The sequence below is a fragment of the Bombus terrestris genome, chromosome 4, assembly GCF_910591885.1.
Source record: "Bombus terrestris chromosome 4, iyBomTerr1.2, whole genome shotgun sequence".
Taxonomy (NCBI): domain Eukaryota; kingdom Metazoa; phylum Arthropoda; class Insecta; order Hymenoptera; family Apidae; genus Bombus; species Bombus terrestris.
In genome coordinates this window covers 2,035,934-2,055,058 of record NC_063272.1, presented here as the reverse complement: position 1 = coordinate 2,055,058, position 19,125 = coordinate 2,035,934, and the positions used below count along the sequence as shown (strand labels likewise).

Here is a 19,125-nt window from a genome sequence, read left to right as displayed (position 1 = left end):
CGGCGATATACATTATCGCCAAAGCCGCCATATCTTTATCTCCATTGTCGGTCCATCGGATTCGAAGTATGCCGATTGTGACACCATCCTGCCCGCGGTGTGTGTGTGTCCTGGTCTCTGGCGTGATTTACGTTACAAAATCATCGCTGTCGTCGAGACAGAAATTGCTGCGAATATCGCGGAAAGCAGAGCGACGGTAAAGAGTATTACAGGAAAAAATATTAGCCTTGGCAAACATATTTCAAAGCCGTTGAATATGGCGAGATTGTCCGCTTTGTAAATATTTACCGAAAAACATGTCGTACGAAGATGGGCAATAAACGCGTTTTTCCACAGTTACAAACAAGTATCGTACGTATGAAACAAGTAACGACGAATTTTCCATTCCACGGCACGCGACAATTGACCGTATTATCAGCGTTTCGTTAGAGTTTCAAGAACTGCGTTTTCTTTTCTGTATTTATGGTTTCGCAACTGTAAAACGGAAGGTTTATTCTGGAGATGCGAGTTCGCGTGAACAACTAGCGCAACGAGTAAAAACACGCGGTTTTTGCAACTCGATCGAATTGTTAGCAACTGTGTGTACGAGATCCTATTACTCCCATCGTTGATCGATGTCAGACTTCTATCCGAGCACACGGGCAACGTTCTCCAACGACCAATCAAACATACCAGATAATAATTTTTCATTGTATCATTATTGTAGCTATTAACGACACGGGCTTGTTGTCGCATGATAAAAAGCATGCAACTGCGCTGACACAATAATACAGCGTACTTTTGCACGCTGCGATGGAAAACGGGTCGTTACCTGTTTCGTACGAACGATACTCGTTTGTAATTCTGTAAAGAAACGTCCGTTGACGAACATTATATAAAGTTCTTCCTTCTTCTTCTTCTTCTTCTTGTCTGTAAATCAACTCCTTACAATTTGACGGTTTAAATTTGGCACACCCCGTATATACAGGATGCAACGGAACAACGTCTGAAATCGAGAACAACGCGAATCCTTGTGGAAAAATGAAGAAAAAGTATAGGATAAAACGTTCTCATTTTCGACTTGGAGAATCGAGTCTGAAAATTTATCAAGTATACTCGAACTGTATCTGAATATCGGTTCGAATAATAAATTTATTTAATTATATAATTAATTTATTACAAAGGAAATACAATCTGGATGTGAATGTCAAATGGAAATAAATTTTGCTAAGTTGAAAATCGATCGTATCGTAATCACCACGACTCGTTGTTTACAGATTAAAAATCTGTTTTACGAATACGAGGAGCTATATATCTACTATTATTAATCAATTTTTATGAAAAATTTCGGACGATGCGCGGATAAATTCTAATTTGATAAATTGTTGGAAACGTAGAAAATTGAATGCAATAAAATTACGTGGCACGGTTTACACGGTTGCAACTTTATGACCCACTTAGGTCAAGTAGCAATGAAATTTATTGCATATATCGGAAATTCAAGGCACGTAATTGGCAGTTTATAAACAAATTATTTGTTCTCTTAATTAAATTTCCCGCGTCGAAAGCTGTGAAACGTTTTTGTATCGAAATCGAAGAATCCAACATCGCGATCCTATGAATCGAAGAATGCGACGTAAATGTTCGAAGTATGGTTGAGAAACGATAGAAAATTCCAAGTGTTACGCTGTATTTCTCGTTCGATTTAAATCGAAATTTTAATGAGGAACAGCGCCGATTGATATTTAAAAGTGAAACGGTTAAGAGCAACGATACAGGTTTTGTTAAAAGCAATTGGTCTATTTACCTCGTTGTTTAAACGGGTTTGCTTGACGTTACTTTGATCAATTTCCATTGACACTTTTATAGATAGCATTCTTTTTTACGGATGGAAAGCCGTCTGATGGAAATTTGTCTGAAATGTCCGTCGTAAAATTGCATTTTCGCGGGCAACAGAAAACAATGGAATTTTGTACAAAAGCGCAATACTTTAATTAGCGCAAAATTCCATTTTCCCCGCTGGGAAATTGAATTTTCTATTAAAGCGTGATACGTTTAATCAGCGGTGTCGTAAATTCAACAAACTAACAACTGGAATATTGACTTGTCACAATTTTGTGACACCGTATATGTCGTCGATACGTTCCAGTCTGGTCGTATTTACAATTTCAGAAATTTTGCAACTATTTGTTCATTTTATCCGTAACGAGAATAGCGAAGATAAGACAGGCAAACGTGGTAAAACGTTGATAATTCGGTTACAGGGAAATCGAATAAATTTGAAGTTGAAGAAAGTAAGAGAAAGTCGAAACGAAGCAAACGCGATTCCTTAAGCCACGATGTTCAGGGATTTTATAATCTTTCCGGTGACGTCTTCGACGTGGAATACCCAGAAGCTGAGAAATTGATTCTGTATGATGAAAAAGACGATGTCTCCACAGAATACAACGATACAATAGTGGAAAAATTATCGATCGACGTAAATCCTGTTGAGAAATGCTCAGTTGGTATGACCGCTAGTTACTAAAAGGTAACTAGGGTTATGTTGATACGACTCCTAACAACGCTCTTTTGTCATAGGAGTCGACCACGCCTTAATTGTTAAGACGCATTGGGAGAGTTTAGACGTTTGCTGTGTGATTTGGTGTTTTGTATAAGAGAGAAAATAAAAGGTGTGATAACCAATCCGAGTGGATCCGAGATTGATTATCAACCCCAACCTATATAAAATAACAAATCCCGAGGAAATTGGATACTTCTCGAGCAGATTGGATACTTCTACTACTAAATGGCAAAGGAACAGATTATCAAGTAAGTCAAATATTTTTCCAAATGCCATTCTTGTACAATCGTTGCTTTTCTACTTACCACATACAATATAGCGGTTAATAAATTAACGAATCATCGAATATTACTGAAAGAAAGAAATTGTACTGATATTCCAATCTATCGTGTACAAAAGTAATAATAACAGCATGTAATATAAGAATAGCTTATCTTCAGCCTTAAAAGGAACTCGGTTTACAATTATTCTCCCTATTGCGTTCCACTCTCGCTTGATCTTCTACACGTTCATCTATATTTCGCTGTTTTTAATTTATTTTATTATTCCCTGTCTATTACACATATATATATTGTCCATTGCACGAATCTTTATCTATCTTGCCTAATTTAATGTAAAAAAATAGAAAAATAGACAAATTTGCTGGAGGAATACGTTTACCAAAATTTGTCAAGAATTTTAAAGAAATTTGCAGGATGAAATTCACGGTGATACCGAATTGATATTTTTGAAATTATACTTTTGAAATAATTATTTATATCATAATAATTATTCCACGAATACTTGCTCGTAGATATTAATTTATGCTTTTAATAATCATGCGTTTAAGCTATCAAGTCGAGTCGAGTAGACTTTCTAATTTCGTGGAAGATAAGTCGATTTCTAAGATAAGACATTTCTAGAGAAAAGACCAACTGCTAAGGATTCGCCGCCACGATGGTTAGAGCTTGGAATAGCTGCTGATTACTCCGTGGTAGATTTTCATGGAATTCGAGTACAGCAATATACCTTGGCTCCTTTAAACATCGTAAGTAATACCAAACGAAATTCTGTTATTATTCTTAGATATAGAATACCTCCTCCTACACATGTACGCAAGCAACCGGGAAACATAGGGCAGAGTTATGCGTATCTCTGTATTTTCAAGGTACGCTACTTGCTTTCAAACATCTCGATCGTATACTCGGATGGAAGCTCTGTATTTTCTGTTTACACTGTTCAAAGCTTACACGTATCTTTTAAAAAGTTCAGCGAATAATTTATCCGTAATGGAATTTTGTAATCGATTAATTTCAGCCATTCGGTAATTGGTTTTCCAATGCTGTTGAGATTAATAACGTACATTTCCTAAGATAAATGTAACGAATAAAATTAATTTTTTAGGAAAATTATATAAGATACGATGTATTTACGAGAGTTTTGAATAATAATTTATTTGTAAGGCTGTAATACTGTTTTAACGCCTGTTACATTTTCGTACGTATTTTAATCCTAGGTCAGTGCAATTTACATGGACCCGTCGCTCGAATCCAACATGATTCTAGTGATCGTACGAATGATTTTATACGCGGAAAAACGAGACGTTATGGTAAGCGATTTCCATTAAATTAAATCATTTAACTATAGTAGTAACTATCTGAGATACGCATATGCGAGTGTCAATTATTTTATTTTCTACTTATCTGTACAGTGTATGGTATATAAATTATATAGGTCAAAATATCTGCGCATGACGTTTTAGATCGATAAAATGCAACGAGTTCCATTTTGTTAAATTGGACAACCGTGAACGATCCCTTGGAAACAAATTTCCAAACAAACAATTTTCACGGATCATTGACAAACCTCGCATTTATCGTGTATCCGAAATATCTGTATAATCGACTATTAAACCTTTTTCATCTCTTAAGAATCTTAATTTAATGTTATAGACCTATGATAATATCATTGATATACGACACTTGCGATTCCTTTTACTTTTCTTTTTCTGCTATTCTTCTCTGCTGTTGAATCAACATTTCAACATTTTTCAGGAAGATTAAAATACTAATAGCGTTACAAGTTACATTTGATTACAATCAACAACACGATTACTTGCACATATATTTATTATCATTGACGAATATTTATATATAGTATATAATGCATGATGTAATAATAAATATAATATATTCGTAATATTTGCTAGCTTTTATTAAAAAAATATTAAACGTTGTCGTAGGTCCGCCGTGGCGATGCCAGACGATCTCTCGAGAACGTAAACAAATGGAACAGAAAGATGCTGTCCTCGAAGGACGTAAATCACGATGTTGCTGTATGGTTGACGCGATTAGATATTACGAGGTCCTTCCGGTTACGCACCTGTGTCAGGAGTATGCTATCCCGCGAGATCGTGCGCGTTAAATCGAGACGAAGGCTTGACCAGCGCCTTTATCATCGCTCACGAAGTAGCACACATGTGAGTGTCCTACATGTTGGGATATCGTTGGCAAACTGAAATATTTATAACTGGCCTGGGTATTTACGCAGAGACCGTGTGCTATTTATTTATGCAAATACGTACTTTTACGAGAATAATTTGAAAAATGAAATCTCCATAGGAGAACTTATTATCTTTACCGAATATCACAACGAGTACTGTACTTTGAATCTGCCATAGATTTTTGCGTATTATGTGCGTTCTTGCATTCCTCCTTTCACCTACGATGGCTCTTAAACAAGAAACGATATCGTAACGAGAAATACAACTTAGCTGAGCGTCCACTTTGGTTCCACTAGTGTTGTCCCATACGACTTTGTGTTTGTCCCATACGACTTCACCGCCTTCACTACCTTCGATTTATCCAACTTGAGACTTAAACTGGCCGTTACCAAATCTTCCGGCTTCTTCGACATCGGTTGGTGTCTCTTCGTGAACCAATTCGACGGTGCCATAAAGGTCGAAATAGCGGCTTTCGAGGATCCGCTAAGCTTACTTTTAGCTCCGTGCAATGTCGACACGTCGAAGCTGTTGGAACGGAAGCTCTTCGATCGACTTCCTTTCTGTTCGGTCGTTTTTCCGGGCCAGTTTGATTTGCTATCGTCCCGCGAACTCGGCGCTTCCTCGCCGCATCGGTTGATGTCCGTCGCGGAAGACGCTAACGAGCTTAGGATCGATATCAGATCCGTATTAGAGCAGACAATGCCCGCAGCACCGGAAACGGATGCACTCGCGGCTCTTGGCAGTTCCGAGACGCGCTTTCGGAGAGAAGACGTCGGCGAAACCGACGGAGTAGGCATTCCAGAGAATCGTTGTTTCGGCTGTTGAGTGTAACGTTGAGCGGAACTGTTACCCTCCAGCGGCTGTATTTCGTACACTTGCTCCGTCGACGTCCTGTACATCCTTAAGCGCACCTGGCAAACGGATTGCTTTTATTCGAAAGACAGTTTCTTTTTTATCATAATTCGTGCGTTATGATACATGTTTCGATGATTGAGCCGTTAAGCGTGACAAAGCGATGGAATTGTTTTGCACAGAAATTCTGGTTCTAAAATTATGTTAGGGATTCTAGGGCGTAATAACATCTTGGAACGCAAAGTTATCGATGTGTCGATGAAAGTTAAGCGAGCTTTATCGAAGCACACGTTCGAGTCTTTGGGCGAATGCTAGGAATACGCGTAATGTTCTTTTCTGTGAGCTGAAAAGTTGAACGACTATAAAAGGCGTTTGTAGAGGATCTCAAAGCGGAAGAAGAGGCAGATTATTTAATACATAATATCTTCCTTTATAATATATCTAATATCCTAATAATTAGATGAACGTAATACAAATGTTTAGAATCAGAAATTATCTGTTTATGTAGAGATCTGTTTGATGCAAGATCTAAAATCAATCAAATCGGATTGTATGGATTGTGTATTTGTCTGTGTTAATCCTTTGACGTCCATACCAACGATGTATATAGCGAATGGCGGTTATCAGCCAAGATTATGAGCACGTACGCAAATAGACTAGAATATTTTGCAAGAATGAAATGTCTTGGTATGGTACGCTTGAATCTATCTATCCAAGTCAAAATAAGTATAAAAATCGCGTGGCAATCAACATATTTAAAAAAAAAAAGAGGAGAAACAGATGCTTCTGATTGTTTTTTAGTGCATTTTCATAAAATCTTCTAAATGTTTAATTCTCATAGAATAAAAGGGAGAGCATACGTTTGAATCTCAGCAGATTTTATTAATTCTTTGAAACCGTAGCCGTATGATAACTGATAGCCGTATTAAGAAACTGCTGTCATTCGATCCGACTGTATTTATTTGAGATTTATGATAGTGAGCTCGGGCTCGAGGCGACAATCAGTCGCCGAACGTAGCCGCGGTCAAAGGGATGAACGTTTTGTCTAACAAAGACATGAAGTAATTCTATAGCTCTTCTTAAAAGAAATACTTGGGACAGGGCACGACGGTAAACGTTTCAATGGTTTCTGCCCCGTGGCTCGCCACACGCAGACTTTGTCCTTCGGGTAAGATGATTGTCAGATGCCAACGCATCTTCACAGTATATGTTTAGCTGGGCGAGGACCTGCTACGAATATTAAGTTTCAATTATACAAAGTCTTTCAAATAGACAAATAGCCTGTGCCCCAACTACGGGAAAATAAGAGAAATCTATCCTTCCACGAACGACGCTTCCCGCTAGCAACTTTTCCCAAGGACAGCTAATATCTTTCTCTAACCACCAACATGGAAATTGACCAATTAACAGCAACGTCAATTTCCCTCACCCTTCGAACGAAGACTTTTCTCCGCGAATCCGGTGATCTCTTGGCACTCTCATGATCGTGCCCTTAGGCACACCCATCATAGATTTCTTCAGCGACAGCGTCACCGCGACGGAGAGCCACTCTCTCTAGTGCGATCTCATCGGCAATCGACCTGTCTTTCATATACGTAATAATTGCCCCTTGCTCTAACATACAGTGTAACTTAGATGTTAACGAAGGGTAAAGTTCGTCATCCCGTTGACCGCGGATTCGTTATTGAGCCTAGGATCATTGTCATTTGCTTCTCGAGTATCTAATTATCGCGATTATTTGTCCAATTCCATCATAGTCATATTTGCACTAGTAAATATCTCTATTGCATGACGATCACGTCTAGCGCCAATAGGGATTCGTTTCACGCCCTTAAATCTAACTCTAATCTTAACGCCAACCCGACATATATATATGTCGGAGATGGAAAAGCACCGGAACCTCTCCTTGGATTCTCGGGAATACCGTAATATCGTAATTTAGATTAAACAAATGTCGCTCCGATTGTTCGAGGTTTATGATAGTGAGCTTGGGCTCGAGGCGACAACCAGTCGCCGAACGTAGCCGCGGTCAAGGGATGAACGTTTTATCTAACAAAGGCACAGAGTAACTCTACACCTCTCCTTTAAAGAAATAGCCGTAGCGACACGTGGCAGTAAATATTTCAAAGGTTTCTGTTCCGTGGCTCGCCACACGCACATCCTATCCTTCGGGTAAGATGATCTCCAGATGTCAATATACCTCCGCAGTATGTTTAGCTAACTTGAGGACCCGCAATAAATCTTAAGATTTAGTCAAGCAAAGTTCTTCATTTAGACGAACAGTCCTTGTTGCAACTACGGGACGATAGGAGAAGCCTATCTTCCACGAACGATGCCCCCGTCAACAACCTCCCCTCAAGGGCGGCCAGCAGCATCTCTTTCAAGACGCCGATATGGAGATCGACCAATTAGCAACAGCGCTAATTTCCCTCACCTTTGGAATGAAAGCTTTCTTTGACGAATCCGAGGATCTCATGTCCTTAGACCCACCCATTATAGTTTTCCTCGACTGCATCGTCGAGACGGAGAGTTACTCTCCGGTACGATCTCGACGACTATTCAAGTAACTCTCGGATACGTAGTGATTGCCCCACGCATTAACATTGAGTACAACTTAGACGCTAAAGAAGAGTAGAGTTCGTCATCCCGTTGACCGTGGATTCGTTATTGAGCCTAGGATCATTGTCATTAGCTTCTCGAGTATCAATTTATCGCGATTACTTGTCCAATTCCAACATGGTCATGTTTGCACTAGTAAATATCTCCTCTATTGCATAGTGATCACGTCTAGTGTCAATAGGATTCGTTTACGCCCTTAACCCTAACTCTAATCGTAACGCCAACCCGACATATATGTACATACATATATATATTTTATACATACATACATATATCAATTTTTATACACACAATTATACATATTCATTTTCATTTAATATTTTCATTTAATAATTTAATAAACCTTCGTCCCGCAAAGCAAATAAATTCACGCATAACATTTCTCTTCAGCGGCATTGTTCTAGGATTGTATTTGTTGAAAGAAGGATAGCATTAAGCGCTGGAATAAAGAATGACGAATCGTTATTCTTTAACCATCGTACTTAGACACATATTTATTGAGCTACTTGTATTTTAATCGAAGTCTAATATCCTCCATCTGTAGGCGTAAATATTACTGCCGTTGTTAATGTCATTTTAAGTTTTACTACTGGAAAGGACATTTAAGTTTGAAGGCAGGCAAGTCTACTGTTCTTAAAGCTGACATTTAGACATCTAAGATTTTTTGTGTCTTTATTGACAAAAATATATTTGACTTTGCATATGTAAAATAAAGGATTTGCGTTATCTAAAATAAATAGATCATCTTTCTTTAGAAAATTCAATGTGGTGTAATTAGAATATGAGATAAAAGAAATACTATGCATATGATTTGATTGAAATTTTGAAAGTGTATAGACCCTGTTTTAGAAATATGAGTATTAATTCGGTAGACTATAAATTTATATTACAAAATTAACTGTTTTCTACTTTTGTTGTACTTTTCTTCTACTGGATTTCTGGACATTTTACTGAAAATGCTGGAGATTTTAAATCAGTAATTAATAAAGTGAATTCATAAAATAACTTTTAAACGCATTGCTATCTAAAGTACAAATTCTTACGTTTTTAAAAATATATTCTTATAGTTATTGAACGTACTTGAACGTACTTGAATCTTTACGTGTATGGTTAAAATATTTTGTCCGCATTTTATTCAGCCATTTAAAATATCAAAGCAAACTTATTTCAAGTGAAAAATAATCCTTATTCCTATAAGCAGTATTCATTACAAGAACTAATTTTACATATATAATCGTAACAAAAAAGAAACATTAAACAGGCATTTATAGTTATTGACATTTATTTTTTGTATGTTCATTTACGAGGAAATGGATTTCATATTTTTAACTATTGTGTACATGTATTGAATCTTATTGTTCTTCTTAAAAATTAAATGAATACTCATAATCCTAAAACATCCTTTCTATGTTGTACTAGATATATATACAATTAAAATGTGTAATAATGTGAATGATAAACTAGTTCGAATAATTATTTTGCTTAAACGTAAGTTAATTGAAATCAGATGAATGTTATACACGCATTATACCGTGCATTATGAACTATTGATTGATTGATGCTCATATTTAATTATTAACGAGAAAATTAGAAAAATCAAATTGAATTTAATCTGTCCTTCTTATATTTATTAAGATGAGTTCTGGGGCTTGAAACACTCGAGATTAGAAATTTTGATTAATGTTTCACATTATGACTGGACGCTTGTTGTAATATCTTTTGTACGAGATACACTATACATACACAAGATCAAAATGGAATTTCGAAACGGTTGTATCGTTCAACAAAAATCTCTTTTATCTTTGATCCTCTTCATAAAAATGCAATTCTCCTTTACAGAACATCATATAACATTTATTGTACGATATATTGTTCAATTATATTTCGAAATTTTCAGCTTCGAATCTTTGTTTAATTATACTGTAGAATTGAATATCATGCGTTATTTAAATATAGAGATAGACTAAACTTTTGTTCACATTTATTAAAGCTGTATCAACTGAGATGCTTAAATTTGCGAAATTTCATGGACTTTTATATTTAATTTTTCATCATGAATCCCGCTTTGCGATACAATACATATTAGATTTATAATATCTTAAATTTACAGTACCAATGCTGATTTTATCTGAAACTATTTGTTTGCAAATGATATCTTTCTTCGTTGGAATTACCCTTCACTTATAAATTAATAATTATTAACATTGAACAGTATTGTTAAACTTCAATAAAAATAGGATCGATAACTAAATGTTAGTTAAAGAAACTTCCTATTACAGGTATAACAAATCATATTGAATTTTGTTTAGAAAACAATAATAAAAATGGGTGTCTTTTTGTGAAAATAATTTACAGCATATCACTCGACTTATTCATATAAGAGATATTAGTTTGTTTAAATACCCTGTTGCACCCTTTTATTCATTTTCAACCCAATCTTTTCACAACATTAAAAAATATTTTAAACCTGAAGAAAAACATGAAAAACTTCTTATTAGCATGATTTCATGCTAAACATCCTCTTAAGATATTATAAATCTTTCTTGTTTACTAAAACCAGAGCCTAACTGAAATATACGAGTATCGCAACAGGATTAATCGTAATACATGATTAAATACAAGCAATATGTAAGCTATATTTTTACTTTTTACTTCAGAAATAAATATTTCACCAGCATCGTCTTTAGCTTAAGGAAAATAAACTTGTGAAATTTAATTTAAAGCTTCGTAAAACATGGAAATGTTGCAGGATAACAAATCAGAAAAGATATATTAAATAAATCACAGTTCAGGTATCTATAACATGTGATTCTCTTAACAAATCTGTTTCATTCATCAAGCAACTGCAAAATTTCCGTAAAATCAGAAGCGGTTTCACAAATTATAGGCATTCGTAAACATGATAGATAAGAGTTAGTATCGCGGCGTTTTAGAGTATCTATGAGCGTAATATGGAAAGTAAAAAGATGTATAATAAAAATAGTTCACTTTCCAAGCTATCACTAACATTGTAACGAATTATTATACGTATAACGGCTCACGAAAGTACTCGGACGCTTACAGAAACTTTCCATGAATATTTTGTTGAAGCTTTTCATGAATTTCAAGATGCATTAGGCTGTCTCAAAAGTTTCTTTCGTTTTGTTCTATTACTACAAAATAGATCATACGTAAATCGATAAAATAATATAAAACAAAAAGTGTCGTGCATCTATTATTTCCTTATGAAACGAAAGAAACTTTTGAAACAAATGTAAATAGGAATTATAAGATGCTTATTGATTACCATCGGTATTTGGACAGTTAATTATGTATTGTATAAATAAGTCACAATATTTTTAGTACGAGCATTTTTATCCCTAATCAATCATATGTTTAAAAATACTCTTTACATTGTACATTAGTTTTTTGCTATGTGTACGTCTGGAATAAGCATCTTCTAGCTTCCATATATATATTTCCAAATTAGTTTCAATTTTTACCGGTGTAATCATGATAGACACGTCTCGTTACATTGAAGTGAAGGGAAGAAAAACACTTTTCATTCAAATACGTAAACACATAATATTCATAAATTTATAAGAACAATTTTGTCCGTAGGTATTTGGTAGCGCAATTGAGAAGATGTTTTTTTTTTATTTATTAGAATATTTACAATCAATTCTCGTTGAGAATTTTCAGTAACTTAGTTTGGCGTGATACAATGACATGGATTATAATAGTTTTATATTGTTGGTTCTAGTAGAAACTAAGGATTTAATCTAGAGGGTATTTTCTTTTTAGTCTGCGGATCTGGTCCGTCGTGTCCAGTAGTTGGGTGACTAGTGGGTTGTGGTGGTTGTTGACTCTTGTGTTATATCTGCTTCTGGACTTGTGTATTTCATCTTTGACTGTAGGTATCTTGAGGTCACGGTGGATTGTTTCGTTGGTAACATACCAGGGTGCATTTAATAGGGATCTTAGCGTTTTCGATTGGAAGCGTTGGAGTATTTCAATGTTGGAGTTACTTGCTGTTCCCCATAGCTGGATTCCGTAGGTCCAGACAGGTTTTATTACGGCCTTGTAGAGGGTTATTTTGTTCTGTATGTTTAGTTTGGAGCGTCGGCCCGTGAGCCAAGAGAATTTTCTTAGTTTTTCCTTTAGTTGCTTTGTTTTTTCCGAGATATGTTTTTTCCAAGTTAGCCTCCTGTCCAGGGTCATGCCCAGGTATTTTACGGAATCCTTGCTTGGGATTATTGTGTTGTTAATGGTGACCTGGGGGCAGGTTTATTTTCGGAGCGTGAAGGTTACATGAGAGGATTTTTTCGTTTATTTTGGAGCCCCATTTTTGGAACCACTTTTCCATGGTGTCGAGACTTCGCTGGAGAGTGGATGAGGCAATTGCCGGGTCTGCGTGGGTAGTTAATAGTGCTGTGTCGTCGGCAAATGTTGCTATTGTTACCTCGTTTGATATAGGTAAGTCGGCAGTGTTGATGGAGAACAGTAGGGGTCCGAGGACATTACCTTGGGGTATGCCGGATTCTATTGGGAATGTTGCGGAAGAGGCGCCTAGGCATTTAACTATGAATTGTCTGCTGGTTAGGTAGGATTTTAAGATGGAGTAGTATGGATGGGGTAGGATCTTTTTGATCTTGTAGAGTAGCCCTTCATGCCATACTTTGTCGAATGCCTGTTGGATGTCTAAGAATACCGCTGAACAGTATTTTTTCTTTTCAAGGGTTTGGCTGATCATGTGGGTTATGCGGTGGATTTGCTCTACTGTTGAGTGTTGTTTTCGGAAGCCGAATTGGTGGTCAGGGAGTGGTTTCAATTCTTCTAGGAGTGGGAGGAGACGATTCGTGAGCATCCTCTCGAATAGTTTAGACAGGGTAGGTAAGAGACTGATTGGGCGATAAGAGGTGGTTTCATATATTGGTTTACCGGGTTTAGGGATGAGGGTGATTAGTGAGATTTTCCAAGCCTTGGGAAAGTGTTGAAGGCGGAGGATAACGTTAAAGATTGATGCGACGAGTGCAATCTCTTTTATGGGAAGTTCCTTGATTGCTTTATTTCCTATTAGGTCGTGACCTGCTGCTTTCTTGGGGTTTTGGCGACTGATTGCTTCTTTAAACTCTGCAGAAGTGAAGGGCTCAATAGGAGGGGACATTTGGAAGGGAGTGTGCAGGTATTCGGTAACGTCTGCAGCAGCTACGGAGGAATGGGGTTTGAATACTTCAGACAAGTGTTTGGCGAATAGGTTGGCTTTTTTTATAGGGCTACGCGCCCATCCGCCTTGCGGGCGGCGGATTGGAGGTATTATTTGTAGGGGGCGCGTGAGTTTCCTGGAGGCCTTCCATAGTGAGTAGTTGGAGTCGGCTGTGGGGGACAAGCTGGCGAGATATTTGTGAAAACAGTCATTATTGTAGTTTTTTATGGTTTTGGATAGTTTTCTAGTTGCGTTGTTTAGTTTGCGTTTGTCCTCCGGTGTTCTATGGGTCTGCCATACTCTTCTTAATCTACGTTTTTCTGCTATTTTTTTTAATATGTACTGGGGATATTCGTGTTTGCTGATGGACGTTATTGCCGGTGTGCAGAAGCGGATAGCGTTTATTATGCTCGTGTTTAGGTATTCCGTGGCTGCTTCGATTTCTTCGTTGGTTTTTAGTGAAGTTGAGGCTGAAGTTGTGTGTGTGAAGATTTCTCTAAAGAGCTGCCAGTTGGTGTGTTGGTTATGAATGGAGCCATTAGGTGTATTCTCGATGATAGTTGAACTGATTGTTACTATCACGGGGGAATGGTCAGAGGAGAGATCAGCCGAGGAATTGATTTTGACGTGTCTTGACGAGATATTTTTAGTTATGAGGAAATCAAGGAGATCGGGTATTTTGTTTGTGTCGGTGGGCCAGTGTGTGGGTTCGTATGTTGAGGTTGTTGGTTATTATGCTGTTGATGAGGTTTTTGCCTCTTACTGTAACCAGTCTGCTGCCCCATTGGGTGTGTTTGGCGTTGTAGTCTCCCCCGGCTATGAATCTATTGCCCAGGGTGTCCAGGAAGTTGTCAGAGTCTTCTTTGGCGATGGAGTGTCTGGGAGGGCGGTATACAGCTGAAGTGGTGATTGTACCATGACAGTCTTCTATTGCTACGTTTGTTGCTTGGAGGTAATCTTTCTGGAATGGTTGAAGTTCGTAGTGCTTGATGTTTGATTTGATTATGATTCCGGTGCCGCCGTGGGCCTTTCCGCTGGGGTGTTGGGTGTGGTAGAAGTTGTAGCCGTGTATTTTGAGGTAGTTTTTGTCGGTGAAGTGGGTTTCGGATATGAGCATCACATCTATTTGCTGTTGTTTTAAGAATAGTTCTAGTTCAGATTTGTGCTGAGCTAGACCGTTGGCGTTCCACAGAGCTATTCGCATTGGTTTTATTTTGCTTCTGTGCGTATGAATTTGTCCATGAAGAGTGTGAGTAGTGACAGCAAGTTGTTAATTTGCTCAGTTTGCTTCTCGATAAGTTTTTCGAGTCTGGTAAAGTTGTCTGTGTTTTGTGGGGTGGGAATTCTATTTTCTGTGTGTACACTGTGTGTTTTCGAGTTGTTTACGTTTCCTTGCGTTGCCTGCGCATAGGATACTGTTGGTGTGGTGAGTTTTTGGGGTTTAGGTTCTTGTATGGTTATGTCCTTGGGTCTCAGTTTTTGATACTTTATATTATGTAGTGTTTTGTAGGCTGAGCATCCTTTGTAGTTCGCAGGATGCTCTCCTTGACAGTGGATACACTTGGCGGGGATTTCCGGGGATTTAGTGCATTGGTCAGTGGGGTGATTACCTGCACATTTTACGCACCGGAAGTTATGATTGCAGTATTTCTGCGTGTGGCCGTACCTTTGGCACCTTTTGCATTGTATTATTTCTTTCTTTACAAGAGGTGGCTCGAACTTAACTATGGAGTTCATCAGCCGATTGATGTTGTAGATTTCTTTGTTGTTTGTTTTTTGTTTTAAGTCTATAAAAAATAAGGATAGTGTAAATTAAAAATAAGGATAGGAAAATAATAAACATGACTAATCTGAATAGTTTAATTGTCATCTTTATCCAAGACTCGCATAGTCAATCGAGCCATTCGAAAATCACATTGACCAACTCCAAAATTGAAAAGTAGAGAAAAGTAATTACAAGTATCGCAAGTGGTGAGACAATATGCGATAAAAGTAAAAAGATGAGCGTGGCGTTAAGCTCTAAGGAACTAGAGGTTTTGTGAGAATCAATCGTGTACTTGGACGATGAAATTGCGAAATTATGAGATTGTCCAAAGATGAAGTTGGTCAATTTGACTTTCGCCAGGCTCGATCGTCACTACGACAGTTCTCGCGTATCGAAACTATCTTGATGTTTGTGTCGACAGGTGAGACGAATGAGCGATCGTGGCGGAGAAGGATCAGGACCATCGCTGAGGGAAGCTACTTTCCTGTCCATCCTCTCTCAAACATCGGCTCCTCAGCTAGGTGGCTAAAGACATTCGATCGTTACGATTGAAAGAGTGTCACCGACTTTGTTTGGCCGTAATCGTCGCGAATCAATCGCCGGTTTTCCTCTTGGAGGCGTGACCAGAATATTGCCGAGTCGTCGAGATCCAGAGTCTCTAGAATGTCCGCACCACCGAGCGGTAGAGGAAGTACGCACAATCTTCAGTTGGACATTATGGACGACATCGCAGACCTAAAAGCGAGGAAGGTAAGGATCTTTCGTTCATTTTAGCCGCTCTATCTCCGCTAGTTTGCAGACTAAGAAAAACCGAGTTTAAAGTTGACGAACTTCTATACGATCGTGCAAAGTTAAGATTTGAAAGAACCAAATATTCGTTGCTTTACAAATATACGTCCGTACAATCCGATTTGATTGATTTTAGATCTTGCATCAAATAGATCTCTATATAAACAGATAATTTCTGATTCTAAACATTTGTATCGCTTCTTCTTCCGCTTTGAAATCCTCTACAAACGCCTTTTATAGTCGTTCAACTTTTCAGCTCACAGAAAAGAACATTACGCGTATTCCTAGCAATCGCCCAAAGACTCGAACGTGTGCTTCGATAAAGCTCGCTTAACTTTCATCGACACATCGATAACTTTGCGTTCCAAAATGTTATTACGCCCTAGAATCCCTAACATAATTTTAGAACCAGAATTTCTGTGCAAAACAATTCCATCGCTTCGTCACGCTTAACGGCTCAATCATCGAAACATGTATCATAACGCACGAATTATGATAAAAAAGAAACTGTCTTTCGAATAAAAGCAATCCGTTTGCCAGGTGCGCTTAAGGATGTACAGGACGTCGACGGAGCAAGTGTACGAAATACAGCCGCTGGAGGGTAACAGTTCCGCTCAACGTTACACTCAACAGCCGAAACAACGATTCTCTGGAATGCCTACTCCGTCGGTTTCGCCGACGTCTTCTCTCCGAAAGCGCGTCTCGGAACTGCCAAGAGCCGCGAGTGCATCCGTTTCCGGTGCTGCGGGCATTGTCTGCTCTAATACGGATCTGATATCGATCCTAAGCTCGTTAGCGTCTTCCGCGACGGAAATCAACCGATGCGGCGAGGAAGCGGCGAGTTCCCGGGACGATAGCAAATCAAACTGGCCCGGAAAAACGACCGAACAGAAAGGAAGTCGATCGAAGAGCTTCCGTTCCAACAGCTTCGACGTGTCGACATTGCACGGAGCTAAAAGTAAGCTTAGCGGATCCTCGAAAGCCGCTATTTCGACCTTTATGGCACCGTCGAATTGGTTCACGAAGAGACACCAACCGATGTCGAAGAAGCCGGAAGATTTGGTAACGGCCAGTTTAAGTCTCAAGTTGGATAAATCGAAGGTAGTGAAGGCGGTGAAGTCGTATGGGACAAACACAAAGTCGTATGGGACAACCCTAGTGGAACCAAAGTGGATGCTCAGGTAAGTTGTATTTCTCGTTACGATATCGTTTCTTGTTTAAGAGCCATCGTAGGTGAAAGGAGGAATGAAAAAGAAAATCGTAAATCGTAAAATCTCTTCCAGAGAATGCACTTTATCGTAAAAATTAATAAAGTCAACAACAACGTGAAATTAAATAATTGTTGATTGATATTCTGTATTATCGATATAGGTGAAACGTGGAGAAGATAATTTGCAATCATTGCGGACAATATCGCAGTGACATTATTATCAATCGGTAATATTAAAGATAAAATTCATATGGGATGAAAACAGAGCGTCAAAAGTGGTTATTTTTCGATCTTCTTGCGAAGGGAAAATTCCTGCAAAATGTTTAAGAACGGCTCTCAACAAGGAATAAAAAATGTTATTACAGTTCCATTTTCGTGTTCGTTTTTTTTTTTTTTCTACATGATCCATGTGAAATAATTCTTCAGATGCTCTGCTGGTAAATGAATCGACGTTTGTAATAGAGGAAATATGAAGTACAGCGAGATCGTTGTTGGCTATTGTTCTACACCGATATCGACAAAATAATTCTTCGACAACTCTATTGATAAATCAATTGTAGTTTGAAATCAAACGAATCTGAAGTACCATCAGTTTGTTGCTACGAGAACAATAGCCACCAACGATCTCGCAGTAATTCGGATTCGTTCGATTTTAAACTTCAATTGTTTTACCGACAGAATCTCTGAATAATTATTTTGCTGGTAAATTCTGTTGGTATATCGATTAGAGTTTGGAATCGAGCAAATACGACGTACAAGATGGCTATTGTTCTCACGTAGCAACAGTCTGATAGTATTTCAGATTCGCTTGATTTCAAACTTAGTTCTCTTGGTTTAATTACTGATTTATCAGCTGGATCAAAATTTAAAGAAAATGAAGATCAAGTGTAGCGCGTAAGTTTGACCTCTGCTTGATTTTTTCATCTCTACACTCATCTTATCTTCCTCGCTTTTAGGTCTGCGATGTCGTCCATAATGTCCAACTGAAGATTGTGCGTACTTCCTCTACCGCTCGGTGGTGCGGACATTCTAGACTCTGGGTCTCGACGATTCGGTAATATTCTTGTGACGCCTCCAAGAGGAAACCCGGCGATTGATTCGCGACGATTACGGCCAAACAAAGTCGGTGACACTGTTTCGATCGTAACGACCGAATGTCTTTAGCCACCTTGCTGAGGAGCCGATGTTTGAGAGAGGGTGGACAGGAAAGTAGCTTCCCTCGGCGATGGTCCTTGTATTTTCGAGCTATCGCGGGGAGACGCGGTCGTTAGAATACGCGTCAACGGGAGTCGTAAATTCTCGTTACGATTAGAATAATCGACACCACGAATAGTTCGATCCCCGTATTTCGGTTAGGATAATCGGGGTGGTTGATGCGGTATAACACTGGTAGTCACTGAGTTATAATAATGTATATTTCCAACACTTTATACAATCACACAAAGTAGTAACACCGTTGATTAAGATACAGATAACGAGAGAAGGGTTAGTCTTGGATGAGAGAAGGAGAGCTTTAGGCGCTCTAGGCCCTTGAGAGTTATAGGAACTGTCGGAGTTCTGGATAATGTGAGAGCCTTAGGAGACTCTAGGCCGTGTAGGCACGTTGAGAAATGATGAAGGAACTCTGAAAGATATAGGAACGGTGAGAGTTATAGGGATTATGGGAACTCTAGACACCGTG

General features: G+C 38.2%; 1 long non-coding RNA gene and 1 pseudogene across 1 annotated transcript; both read left to right on the top strand.

Moving 5' to 3' along the window:
- The first annotated feature begins 309 nt into the window (after window positions 1–309).
- LOC125385013 lies at window positions 310–18,802 on the top strand (annotated as a pseudogene).
- Window positions 3,576–4,103, top strand: LOC125384897. Its single transcript, XR_007223747.1, has 2 exons — window positions 3,576–3,845; window positions 3,926–4,103. It is a non-coding gene; the product is annotated as an uncharacterized LOC125384897 (long non-coding RNA).
- Window positions 18,803–19,125: the final 323 nt, after the last annotated feature.